The sequence below is a fragment of the Phaseolus vulgaris genome, chromosome 3 (assembly GCF_051622355.1).
Source record: "Phaseolus vulgaris cultivar YP4 chromosome 3, ASM5162235v1, whole genome shotgun sequence".
Lineage (NCBI taxonomy): Eukaryota > Viridiplantae > Streptophyta > Magnoliopsida > Fabales > Fabaceae > Phaseolus > Phaseolus vulgaris.
The window spans coordinates 21,090,714-21,103,441 of NC_143500.1; the positions used below are offsets into that span (position 1 = coordinate 21,090,714).

Genomic DNA, 12,728 nt, shown 5'->3' on the forward strand with positions numbered 1-12,728 from the left:
TCCTTCAACAACGTGGTAACCTTGAAGGTCATCCTAAGGGGGTTTGAATTAACCTCAGGGTTGAAGATCAACTTCCATAAGTCAAAGCTTGCAGGCATCAATGTTCAAAGTAGTGATGTAGCATGTTATACAAAGACGTTGAATTGCAAACAAATGGGAGTACCGTTTAAATATCTAGGCCTTGAAGTGGGGGGTAACCCCAGGAAGAAGTAGTTATGGGAACCGGTCGTTAACAAGTTAAAAGCGAAACTCAGTGTGTGGAAAGGGAGATTTTTATCCATGGCAAGGAGAATTTGTCTTATCAACTTTGTCATATCTGCTATACCTCTGTATTATCTCTCCCTTTTCAAAGCCCCTGACTCAGTCTGTAAGAGGATTACCTCTATCCAAAGGAGATTCTTGTGGGGTTGGGGGAAAGAAAGCAAGCCAATTTGCTGGGTTAGTTGGGAAGATGTGTGCAAACCTAAAGAGGAGGGAGGATTGGGTTTAAGAGAAATACGAAAGTTTAACCATGCTCTCCTAGCTAAATGGAGATGGCGTTGTATCTCTCAAGAGGAGGGAAGGTGGAAGGAGTTATTGGACTCAAAGTATGGGTTGGAGCCTGGAAGCGTCCATACACTAGTCAAACTCCAATCTTGGTGGTGGAAATATCTCTATAAATTGTGCAAGGAGGGAGGAGGAAAGGGATGGTTTCAAGAAGAACTAAGCTGGAAACTAGGGTGTGGAGACAAAGTAAAGTTCTGGGAGGAGGTGTGGGTTGGGAGCTCTGATCTCAAATCCTTGTTTCCTAGACTGTTCTCCCTATCCTTAAACCAGGGGCAAACAGTGGATGAAGTTGGCGTGTGGATTAATTCGGATTGGAGATGGAGGCTGACATGGAGGCGTGCCAGATTTGAGTGGGAATCATCACTGGAAGCAGACCTCTTTACACTGCTATCAGGGGCACTATTGAGAAGGAATGACGTGGATGTGCAGGTGTGGGGGAAGGAAGAACGATGCCTTTTTTCTGTGAATTCTACTTATGAGTGCCTTGCCAAGCAGTCTCATGGAACCCAATCCGATGTGTTTAATCTCATTTGGAAGAGTAAGGCATTCCCAAATGTGATCGTGACAGCTTGGAGAGTGTTGCTGGATAGAATCCCAACAAGGGTGAGTTTGAGTAGGAGAGGGGTGATGATGGAATCTACGCTATGTGCAATGTGTCAGCTTAAGGAGGAGTCTTGTCAACATATCTTCTTGGAGTGTAAATACGCACAAAGGGTATGGTCCTTGTGCTTCAAATGGATAGGTATCTCTTCTGTTCAACAAAATGACTTAAGTCTGCACTTTATGAGTTTTTATCTGAGCAATGCTAGCAAGAAGAAAAACCTGGTATGGAAAGGTGTTTGGGCATCTATTAATAGGTGTATCTGGGACCAAAGGAACATGATTGTATTCAAAAAAGGGCTAGTAGATGCAGAGGAGGTGTTTCAGAAGGCTCAATCAAATCCTAGCTTTGGATGAAGCACAAGGTGCATTCCTTTACTTATTCTTTCGTAGACTGGATTCTTAATCCAATGCTTTGCATTAGAAGTTATAATTAGGACTCCCAGATGGCAAGAGTTTTAAGACTACGGCCTATACTGGATTTATAGTTGGTTGGAGGTGTTGGTGGGTTTGTATGTGCTTGTATGCAAGGGAGTCAAAAGGAATGTTAAGGACATGATGGAGGATTCTGTTTTGATGTGTCTTATAACAGACCAATAGAGGCAGGGTGTATGCTGGTTCAGGGTTCTGTGTAAGTCGAAGTTGTAAACTCCAACCAATCTAAGTGCGAGATGGACCCTGGAAAGTAGGAAGTTGGTATCTGATAAAAGTGAGCTTAAAAGGAGCAAACAGGGGGAAGCCAAAGTCCAAAAAGGAGCGAATGGAAGATGCTGCAATGAAGTGATTAATTATGTGACAAGTGCTATAATCGTGCCACTGCAAGCTGGGTAGAAGGAATGTCAATGAGGTGGTGGAGAAAACCAATATTTTGGTGTATTTTGATGGTTTTGTAGGTGCAGTTTGCAGTGCTTATAGCATTCCAATACGAGCACAGTGTTAGCTGGAATAGGATGTCTAGCTTATGCAGCAAACATTATCTATTTATTGCTTCTGGGGTGTCTGTTCATCTCTTTATTCTTGGAGATTCTTAATGTGGTTTGGTTTATGTAAAAGGGTTGGGATACCCCTTTTGTATCTCTCTTAATTTAATTTCATTCTTTGCTGATAAAAAAACGATGCAGATGAGGATGTTGCATTCAAAAAACTGAAACAGAATAAAGAACTGCACCTGAAAGAAGTTTCCTGTGTGGCTCTTGGTGATGCACTCCTAGAAATATTATCACCACAAAGTGAGATGGATCCTGAAAAGGCATTAACCTCTCTTGATATTAAGTTAAGCATAATCTTACCACACAGCCCAGAAGCTGTTATGAACACTGTGGAAATGAAAGGGTCCAATGGTGATAATAGTGTTTTTTGTGATGGTAACATAGAATAATCAAGTGTTTTTAAAGAGAAAGAAGCAAATACTCAAGAAGAACAACCACATGAAAGGCTCCGGTGTCGTAAACCAGGGAAAGAAGAATCTGATTATTCTTATGGCAAGGGGCCTACTAAGGTTGTCATTCAATATCTAGAGCCATTTATTATCGGTGGATTGGAGGGTCAAGATACAATTGATAGGGAGACCACAACACTATCTTGTTTAGGAAATTCTGAGTATTATAATGTTTCTGCATTTGTAAGAGAAACCTCAAACAATTATGGTGCTTATCATATGGGGCATTTGCTTTTAGAAGAGGTTGCTAGACAAGGTCTCACATATCAGGATGCTTTTGTCAAATTTCTGGAGTTGGAAAAGTTGACTAGGCATTGGGGAAAAGACAGACCAGCTGAATATGATGTTTTCCTTACTGAGTTATATTATGAATTTCGATTATGCCCTCCCATTGGTTTTAATCAGGCAGAATTTATTTCTGAGACGTCTTACCATCTTTGTAAGTGATGGATTTGTGTCTCCTTTCTTGCGGTTTTTGTTGATAAATGCAGAAGCTCCATGGATTGATGGTGGAACAAGGCTCTCCTAAGAGTTGTGATAGCCTTGGAGGTGCATGAGAAGTAGGAAGAGTAGGAGTGGTTCAGCCAACTCCCTTTGTAGGTGAAAGTTTGAAGATTAAAAGCCTATTCCTAAGAGAGTTTGATGGAAGAGGGCCAAGCACAACCTTCCATGAGAGGCAAGAGCCAAGTCAAAAGCGTCTAAGACCAAGCTAGGAGCGTCTAAGACAAGCTAGGAGCGTCTAAGACCAAGCTAGGAGCGTCTAAGACAAGCTAGGAGCGTCTAAGACCAAGCTAGGAGCGTCTAGGACAAGAAGGCCAAGCTAGGAGCGTCTAGGATAAGAAGACTTGGATCAAGCTATGAATGGAAGAGTGGCTTACTAGCACATATTCCGTGAAGGCCCATCAAGTGTAGTTTAGCTTTAATTGGGGTGTAAATAGCATAGCCATGTGGACAAATGTTTATTTTTCTGCACATTAGAACTAAGGAGGAGTTAACCTTGATTAGCTAAAGGTTTCTAGAAGCCTTCACTAATCAAGGGACGGTTTTGTGAAGCCATGTGCACCAATGTGCACCCATGTGCTCCATGTGCCCATGTGCCTCACATTTCCATTTCATTTGGCTTACAATTCATCTTCTCTTAGCATAACATTTACGGCCTCCTTAGCCTATAAAAGGAGAAGCCTATCACTTGTATTTGCAAGATTAAATTGAGTAATGTTATGCTGCCCATTTTGTGCCATACTTGCTCCTTACCTAGTTTATAGGTTTTAATCTTCCTTCACCATCTATCAAAGGGCTGGCCGAACCTCCCTTCTTCCATACTCTTCATGCACCTTCAAGGTCACCACAACTCCTAGGAGGACGTTGCCCATTTCATACATAAGCTTCCGCACCATTTTTACCAAACATCCAAGAAGAGCTCCATGAGAATGCCATCGGAGTTTAGGCAAGGAGTGAGAATGGCACAATTTTGGCAGCATTTCACTATTCAATTAATCTTGCATTACATGACCCAAGCTCCTCTATATATAGCAAGAGTGGGCTGAATATGAAAAGAGAATTGGAGGGAAATTCAAACGTTGGCACATGGGAAGGTGGCTCCTAAATTCAGCACATGTGAGGTAGGTTCTAGAATTCTTCCATGTGCTAGGAGTTCTAGAACCTTACACTCCACTTAGGCTAAATGTGGGCTGGGTTAGCATTTTAGGTACCACTTTACATGTTTCAACAAAAATACAAAAGAATTAAACTATGCTACTTTTGACAAAAAATGTAAAAAAACTATTCTACACTAGAGTTTATGACATGTAGAATGCGTCCTCTTGACCCCTCTTTGACCATAACTCCAGTGGTTGCCTCAATTTGACATTTTGGTGGCCTTTCAATGGATTGGTGTTGGGGCCTCTTCCATCATCCCCTCCCTCTTGAAAAGGATTTGTCCTCAAATCCAAGGCTTCGTCCTAGTCATTAGTAGGGGGATGTATGTGGCTGGATGGTGTCCATCATCTCCTCCTTCTCGAGAGGATCTATCCTCAGATCTACATAGTCGATCTCGAATAGCAGCCTTATTCTTGAGTTTACAACTATACTTGTCCTCCTGGATCAAATGTCCATCTACAGTAAACATCAAACAAACATAAGATAAAATTCTTTTCTAAAAGAAAATTAAAATAAGAGAAAACTAAACAAAAAAAGGCCTTTTATCTTTAAAATTCTTTTTAAAGAATAACATAAGACCTCTTTCAAAAAATATTTTTGTTCACTTTGTATTGTATATTGCCCAAAGATTCTTTTTCAGCTATGCTTTCAAGGGGTGTTATACAAGACTCTTCTTCTTTGTTGGTTTCCTCTTCTTCCTTTTTAGTCAAACATTCTTCGGTATTTTCTATGTAGGAAACATTTATATCTATATCTGGCTCAACTCCAAACTTAGATTTCTCTACAAGCACATCCTCACAAGGGGTTTTTAGAGAAGATAAAATGTTATCGATATCTGATTCAACTTCAAAAAAGAGGTTTTGTAGTGTCCTTTTCTATCATCACTTTTTCTCTTTTTTCTTTCTCTTCTCTAGCTTTCCTTCTTACAAGAGCTTGAAATTTTTCTTTAAACTCTTTTTCTCTTCTAATATATTCTTTTTCTCGATTTATAAAGTTTCTTCTTTTTTCCATAAGCTCTTTCATTTCTTCTCTAAGCTTACTCTTTTTCACATATGGAAGCGGAACAAACTTTCTTCTCATACACATCTTCAGTTCATCCCAATTGAGTATTTCTGGTTTTTTGCCAATTCTAACATTAGTTTCCCTTTGTGTCCACAAAGACCTAACATCTTCTTGAAAACTTAGAGTGGCTAAGGGTACTTTCCTCTCTTCACTTACTCTATGACAAGCAAATAATTGTTCTACCTTCATTTCCCAATCTAAATAGACTTCTACGTTTTCTTTTCCATGAAAATCAAGTAGATCTACCCTAACCTCTCTTGGGCTCTCTTGTTCTCGTCTATCTCTTCTAGTTCTCCTAAGGGGTGGTTGATAATACTTATTTATCCTAAGGCTTTCCTCCCCAAGAGAATCATGATCTTGAGAACTAGATGCATGAGAATGTTTTTTTTTTTTTTTTGAGAAATCTCATCCTTTTCTTTAGCCGATCTCAACTCCTTGATTTGGGCCTCATGCTCCAACTGTCTATATGAGAGTGATTGAAAGTCCTTGGCTAATTATTTTATAAGAGATTTGATGGACTTTATATCACTTTCATTAGATTTAGAAGAGTGAGAAGTCATGGCTAAAGATTTGTGTTTAAAAGAATTTTACTTCAAGAAAGAAGAGGAAAGTAGTGAAGGTAGCTTTCCAGGAAAGAGAGGTGCGTCACTAGGACTTCTTAAGTACCAAGTCTTTCCTTGCCAAAACCTATCCCTTAAAAAACTTCACACAATTCTTTTTCTAAGTAAATTACTTAGACCACAATGAGGAATGAAAAGTCAAATTTTATGCAAAAGAAAACAATGCAAAGCAATTAACAAACAAAGCAATTAATCAATGCTAAGCAAGTAACTAATGTAAACAATTAATCAAAGCTATACAAGTAGTTAACGTAAAGCAAACTAACTAAGCACAATTAAAGATTGCTAATCTACAAAGCTTTAAACTAGACGTTTCCTAGGTGAGGCTTCTAGACACTTTGAGCCTTTGAAGACACACTCACCGGCTACACGTGATTAATCCACTAATTAAACAAAGGTTAAATGTAATTACAACTCAAAGAAATACAAAGAAATTGAATTGCACAAATTAAATTTCAGCTTTCTATACTATGCACTCCTTTGGCTTGTAGTTGCTCTTCTTTGTTTTGTCCTTCAAAGTGTATGTGTTTGGTATTTGTATTTGTGTTTGTTGTTGCTCCTTGCCTTAACCTCTTTTGAATAGACAATTAAATTCTCCAAAACAGTACCTACTAAGTAGAGCTAGACTCACCACAAAGTCAATTCCACTTAACAAGCACCAATTGAATTTATCCACCAACAATTTAGAGGTCAAGAAAAGAAAGCAAGAAATAAATTAAATTTTAAAACAGTACCACAACAAATGGATTTATTATGTGACACAACTTAGAAAGAGTTTAGAATGATATTGGACAAGCAAAAAAAAATAGGCACTCAATAAAGGATGGCACACAAAAGGAACCTAAAGAAAGGCACTAGAATTGATTTGAAAAACCAAAACAGCACTACTGGAAAAATTTAGGTTCAGAAAGCGTGACTTAAAATATTTATGCTGAGCTGGCTATTTAGAATTTGCTTCTGAAATTTAACCACAAACGATTCAATGTCTTAGCAAGCTTTTGGCGCTGGAATCACACCAAATAACTGTGATAAATCTTTCAAAATCACTGTCCAACTACAATATATTTTGGCGCCAGAATGCACTATTTTCTTATTTTATTTATCATTTTTTTCTATTTTGTCTTTTCATCTGATTCTTTTTTTCTTGATTGTCTAACACATCAAACAGTATTAATCCAGATTTTCAGAATTTTTCTTCAACGTATTTAAATTTCATAACAAAAAACAGCCAGTGCAGAATTTGAAAAACAGAGGACTCCTAATTTTGGAATTTAAAAACAGAATAAGAAACTTCAAAAACACAATGGAGTAGATGTATATGAATTTGTATGGAACTAGCATACAAATACAAACTCAAACTAAAATAAAAATGCACCAAAGGATCAACAAACACATAAATATAAATCTGGACTCAAATTAAATCAAGAAACCAAAATTATCAACAAATTCAGCACAACAAGGATTTGATGACAAATTAGGAAATACATGACTAGACAAAACATCAAAGGATTCAAAAAATAAAATGACTCAAGACAAATCATATGAACCGAACAAAATTTCAAACAAGACTCAAACAACCTAAAATCAAAACAATTTCATACAGATTCCTACACAAAATATGAAAATAAGAAGCTCAAGAACAATCACTACAAGAAAAATTGGAATTACATACAGTCAAAATCCGTATGTAATATAAAAAATTTATTTTTTAATTTTTTCATTATTACTAATTATTATTTATCTCTATAAAATCTGTATTTTTTATTAATCCTAAAGGCATTCTGCACTGGATAGGACTCGAACCCAAGCCATAGGACTCGAAACCAAGCCCCAAATAATATTACAAGCAAACTGCAGCAGTCAGGATTCAAACCCAAGTTTTTATTATACTTATTATTATTAATATAATTTACACATATTAATATAATTTACACATATTAATATAATTTATACATATTAATATAATTATATTCATATTATTAATATTATATTTATATTATTAATATTTATTAATATTTATAATTATATTCATATTATTAATATTATTATTAATATTATTATTAATATTATATTCATATTATTAATATTATAATTAATATTATTATTAATATTATATTCATATTATTAATATTTATTAATATTATTAATATTAATTTTGATATAAATATACATTTAGATATTTATTGTGTGTGTATAGTAGTTTTATTTAACTTGAGTAATATTACTTTTATCCGGATATAGATAGATAGAGAGAAAAATGAAGAAATTATATAATATTAATATAACTTTAATACTATAAATACATATATATTGATTAATTTTTTTTATTTAATCATTAATTTTTCAAAACTCATGGTTAAATTTAAATTTACTTTCATATTATATATATATATATATATATATATATTAATATAAAATTATTTGATATCTTAGTTTCAAATATAGGTTATTATAGGTAGTTGTGAAGTTTTTGTTAGATGGCTATATAGGTGCTTGTATCTTACACTTCTTTTCTGATTTGAGATTCTTGTATAAGGATTGAAATATCCTTAAAATGTTTCCTTTAATTTTTTTTATTCTTTGTCGATAAAAAAAATCTTATTTTCAAATATTTACTTACATAGATTAAAATTGATATAATGAATAATTTTTAAAATATTTTAAATTATAAATTATTTAATCACTTTGTCATTATGATTTATATATTAGTAGAAAAGGTTATTTAGTAACAACTTTTTACATAGATTTATGGAATAATTAATATAGTTTAAACTATAATGATAAGCTAACTAGTAATTTGTATTAGAGATTTAATTAATAGTTAATGTAAAAGTCATCATTCTAAGTTAAAAGATAATATTTTTTGTTGACAATATTCTTTATTATAACACACAAGTAAAATAAACTACCTATAATGAACTTAATTAAGTCAATATGATCGTAAAAAAATAATTAATATGATAGTTGATTTTAATGCAATAGGTAATATGATGACTATGAGTATGACATATATTAAATGTGATTCATACTAATAGATAATATAATAAATTATGTTTAGATTCAAGTAGATTATAGATAAATTAAATGTGATTCATATGTTAATATTGTTAGTATTATTAATATTATGAATAAGTATAATAAAAATCATAATAAAACTAAAGAATTTGTTTGGTGTAGTGGTTAAATTTTCTTTGGTGGCTGAAGGAACCTGGCTTCACTGCTAATTTTATTTTACGGTGCCAATAAGTGAATTTGAACATTTTGCACCGATTGAATTGCTTAAAACAACAACTAAATCAAATTAAAAAGCAAAAAACAGCAAGACAACATGAATAAGTGATGAACAACACATAAATAAGAAGAACACAAACACAAAAATGAGAGAAGACACTTAGCTCTTGTAGAACCTATGCTCTAATACCAAATGATGGATTTGTGTCTCCTTTCTTGCGGTTTTTGTTGATGAATGCGGAAGATCCATGGATTGATGGTGGAACAAGGCTCTCCTAAGAGTTGTGATAGCCTTGGATGTGCATGAGAAGTAGGAAGAGTAGGAGTGGTTCGGCCAACTCCCTTTGTAGGTGAAGGTTTGAAGATTAAAAGCCTATTCCTAAAAGAGTTTAGGCAAGGAGTGAGAATGACACAATTTTGGCAGCATTTCACTATTCAATTAATCTTGCATTTACATGACCCAAGATCCTCTATATATAGCAAGAGTGGGATGAATATGAAAAGAGAATTGGAGGCAAATTCAAACGTTGGCACATGGGAAGGTGGCTCCTAAATTCAGCACATGTGAGGTAGGTTCTAGAATTCTTCCATGTGCTAGGAGTTCTAGAACCTTACACTCCACTTAAGCTAAATGTGGGCTGAACCTAAGTTTAATTAGGAGTAGAAAACTCTAATTAAACTTAGGTTAGCATTTTAGGTACCACTTTACATGTTTCAACAAAAATACAAAAGAATTAAACTATGTTACTTTTGACAAAAAAATGTAAAAAACTATTCTACACTAGAGTTTATGACATGTAGAATGTGTCCTCTTGACCCCTCTTTGACCATAACTCTAATGGTTGCCTCAATTTGACATTTTGGTAGCCTTTCAATGGATTGATGTTGGGGCCTCTTCCATCAGTAAGATCACAGAATCTGTAGCTTTAGATTATCCTTTTCACTTGAATAATGACTATGAAGGTTTTTTTTTTTATTGATAGTATCGAGAAGACCATTGTAAAATAAGTAGATACCTCCTCTACGAGCAATTTAAATTTAGAAAGCTCACTTTTGATAAAAAAGAGTCCCCTCTGGGCTCGATTTTTCTGGCTAAGTGGGAGATTTCTATTGTTGATGGCAACAAGGGTAAAGCTTGTGAAGAATTCTGTATTGCTTTGTCACTTTTGGCCAAGAGAGAAAAAGTGGAAGATTCTCTATGTTCGATTCCTGGTCCACATTGCAAGGCTGTAAAAGAGCTAAACTTTGATAGAGTTCTTGGTGAAATTAATATATTGAAGGTCAATTTCTTGATGGAGAATTCTGTCATTAAGATGATGGAGCATGAAAAGTATTTGGAGTGTGTATCCCTGCTTTCTCCACTTCTGTTCTCCATGCGGGATGTCTACCTTGATTCATTCCCTTTATCCATGGCAGATACAAAAGATGAAAAGATAACTTCCACTGAGCTCATGGCTGTAGATGTTCTAATGGAAGCATGCCAAAAGACAAGGCAAAATGGATGTGGAGATGTATTTCAATTGTCATTATAGGAAGCTGGAAATACTTATGACAAAGATGGGTTTAAGTACATGTATTAAATCATTTAAATGCTCCGATCAAACACCTTATTTCAATGCATCTCCTAATTTTGATATTGATTCAACGGAAAGTTCTAGCAAGCACTGTAGTCACTTGGTTGTGGATGAAGTGAAGGCACTCTCTGACTGTATCTCACAAGTGAAGAAAATTATTGATCAACGTGGAGATTCTGTAAGCAAATACCATTTCAGTAGTTTCGGATTCTATGATGTTATAGCCATGAGGCATATGTATCAAAAAATACTTTCCTGTTCATCCAAGAAGTTCAGGAACTATATGTCATTCTCCTTCCTGAAAAACACATCAGTTAATTAAAATTTACCTACTAGTTATCTATTATTAGCCTTGAACTGAGCATCTAGAATAGTATTAATTACTTACTCCTTTCTGAATAAACATCACCGTGTCAGCTACATGAAAACCTAATTTTCTGGTGTATTGTAATTAAAAAAAGCGCTAATCCTCATTATTTGTGTTGTTTGCTTGTGGATATTTTTGGCTCATAGATTTCTCATAGAAATACAGGAAATTGGTGGGCTATCTCTATGTATTTGATAAGTTGTTTTGGCTTTTTTTCCTGATTTTCCTTTCCTATTTTCATGAGCATGGTCTTTTAAAAAATCTACCGAATCTCTTATTTTTTCTGCCAAACCACAAAAGAGAAAGGAACCAAAATAATTGTATTTGTAATTGGAACTTCGTTATCCTGTTTTGTTTTCTTGTTTTTCTTTCGTTGATTATACTAAATTGATAGCGATAGATCTGGATATATTTTACTGGAATCTTTTGCCATAAATAATTGGGAGGACCTTTCCAAACATGGCTTTGCCTTCTTGATTATCAGTTATACAAATTATGATTTTATTTTTTCACTGAATGTGTATGGGTCTGACAGGAATTGGATTCTTTTGTGTTATTTCCAAACTGACAAGTTTTTATTTTTGAGCTGGTTTATTGAGACGGAAACTAATTTTTTGAACTCTTTTTCAAAGTGAAACCTGTGAGCTGTTTCTGTACTGAAGTAGTGCAATACTCTTAGTATGAGTAATATTAATGCCTTTTTGTTGATTTGTAGGCCTCACAGATATTTATGTGATGTGCAACTTGAGTGTGGCGACAAGGGCCCAATTATTTATTCACTGTTGTATGGCTCTTTTCCTTAGGAATAAATTGTTTGACATGCTGGATAATGCATTTCACTCTGAAACAATTCTATGATTCATTGGTGAGCAAGTTTTGCTATCCAATGATAACTCGTTGAACTCCTTGTCGGTACTTTCCTCTCAATATTTTTTACAATAAAAAGTGGACATAATCTGTGTGATTGCTAACGGTGGTCTGTGTAACTTGTTTACTTATAGCCCCTTTTGTTTCCTCGATATTTCAATTAGAATGGCCTTTTTGTTCCAACACGTAGCATTTGTCAAATGCAGTCTTTGCTGTTGTTAATCATGAGCTATGTTTCCAGCATACTAGTCTGCAATAAAGCCTCAGCAGAAGTATTTTATGGCTGAAAGCAGATGTTTCGTTGATGCAGTTGTTGTTTTCTGCAAACTCCAGCATCTTAGCCCAACCACACCTATCAAAACTCAAGTTAGCTTATCTCCTTCTCCGAATAATTGTACTTTTAAGTGATTTGGTTGTTTTAGTGTTTCCTTTTTTTATGAATAACTTCTACTATTCTTTTTTGCATTCTTAACTCAAGTTGAAGTTGATTTTGTTGAACAAAGACTTTGATGACTCTAAATCTTGAAGAATTGTGTGAGTTCTGTTGCTGCTGCTTGTGTTTGTTGGGTATTTTGTAGTGTTTGAATTTGTAATCCACTTCAAGAATTGATCCAAGGCCATTTGATCTTGAAACCTTTTAAAAAGATAAGTTTTCAAAGATAAGTGGAAAATCAACCAGTTGATTTATCGTTTCAATTGTTTGTTTTACACTTAGAAGTTTTTTAAAGAGTTTGAAACAATTTGACCATTGGTTGACTTTGTTG

General features: G+C 34.6%; 1 pseudogene; it reads left to right on the plus strand.

Annotated features, from left to right (window-relative positions):
• The first annotated feature begins 279 nt into the window (after positions 1-279).
• Positions 280-12,403, plus strand: LOC137839354 (calcineurin-binding protein 1-like; annotated as a pseudogene).
• The last annotated feature ends 325 nt before the right edge of the window (positions 12,404-12,728 follow it).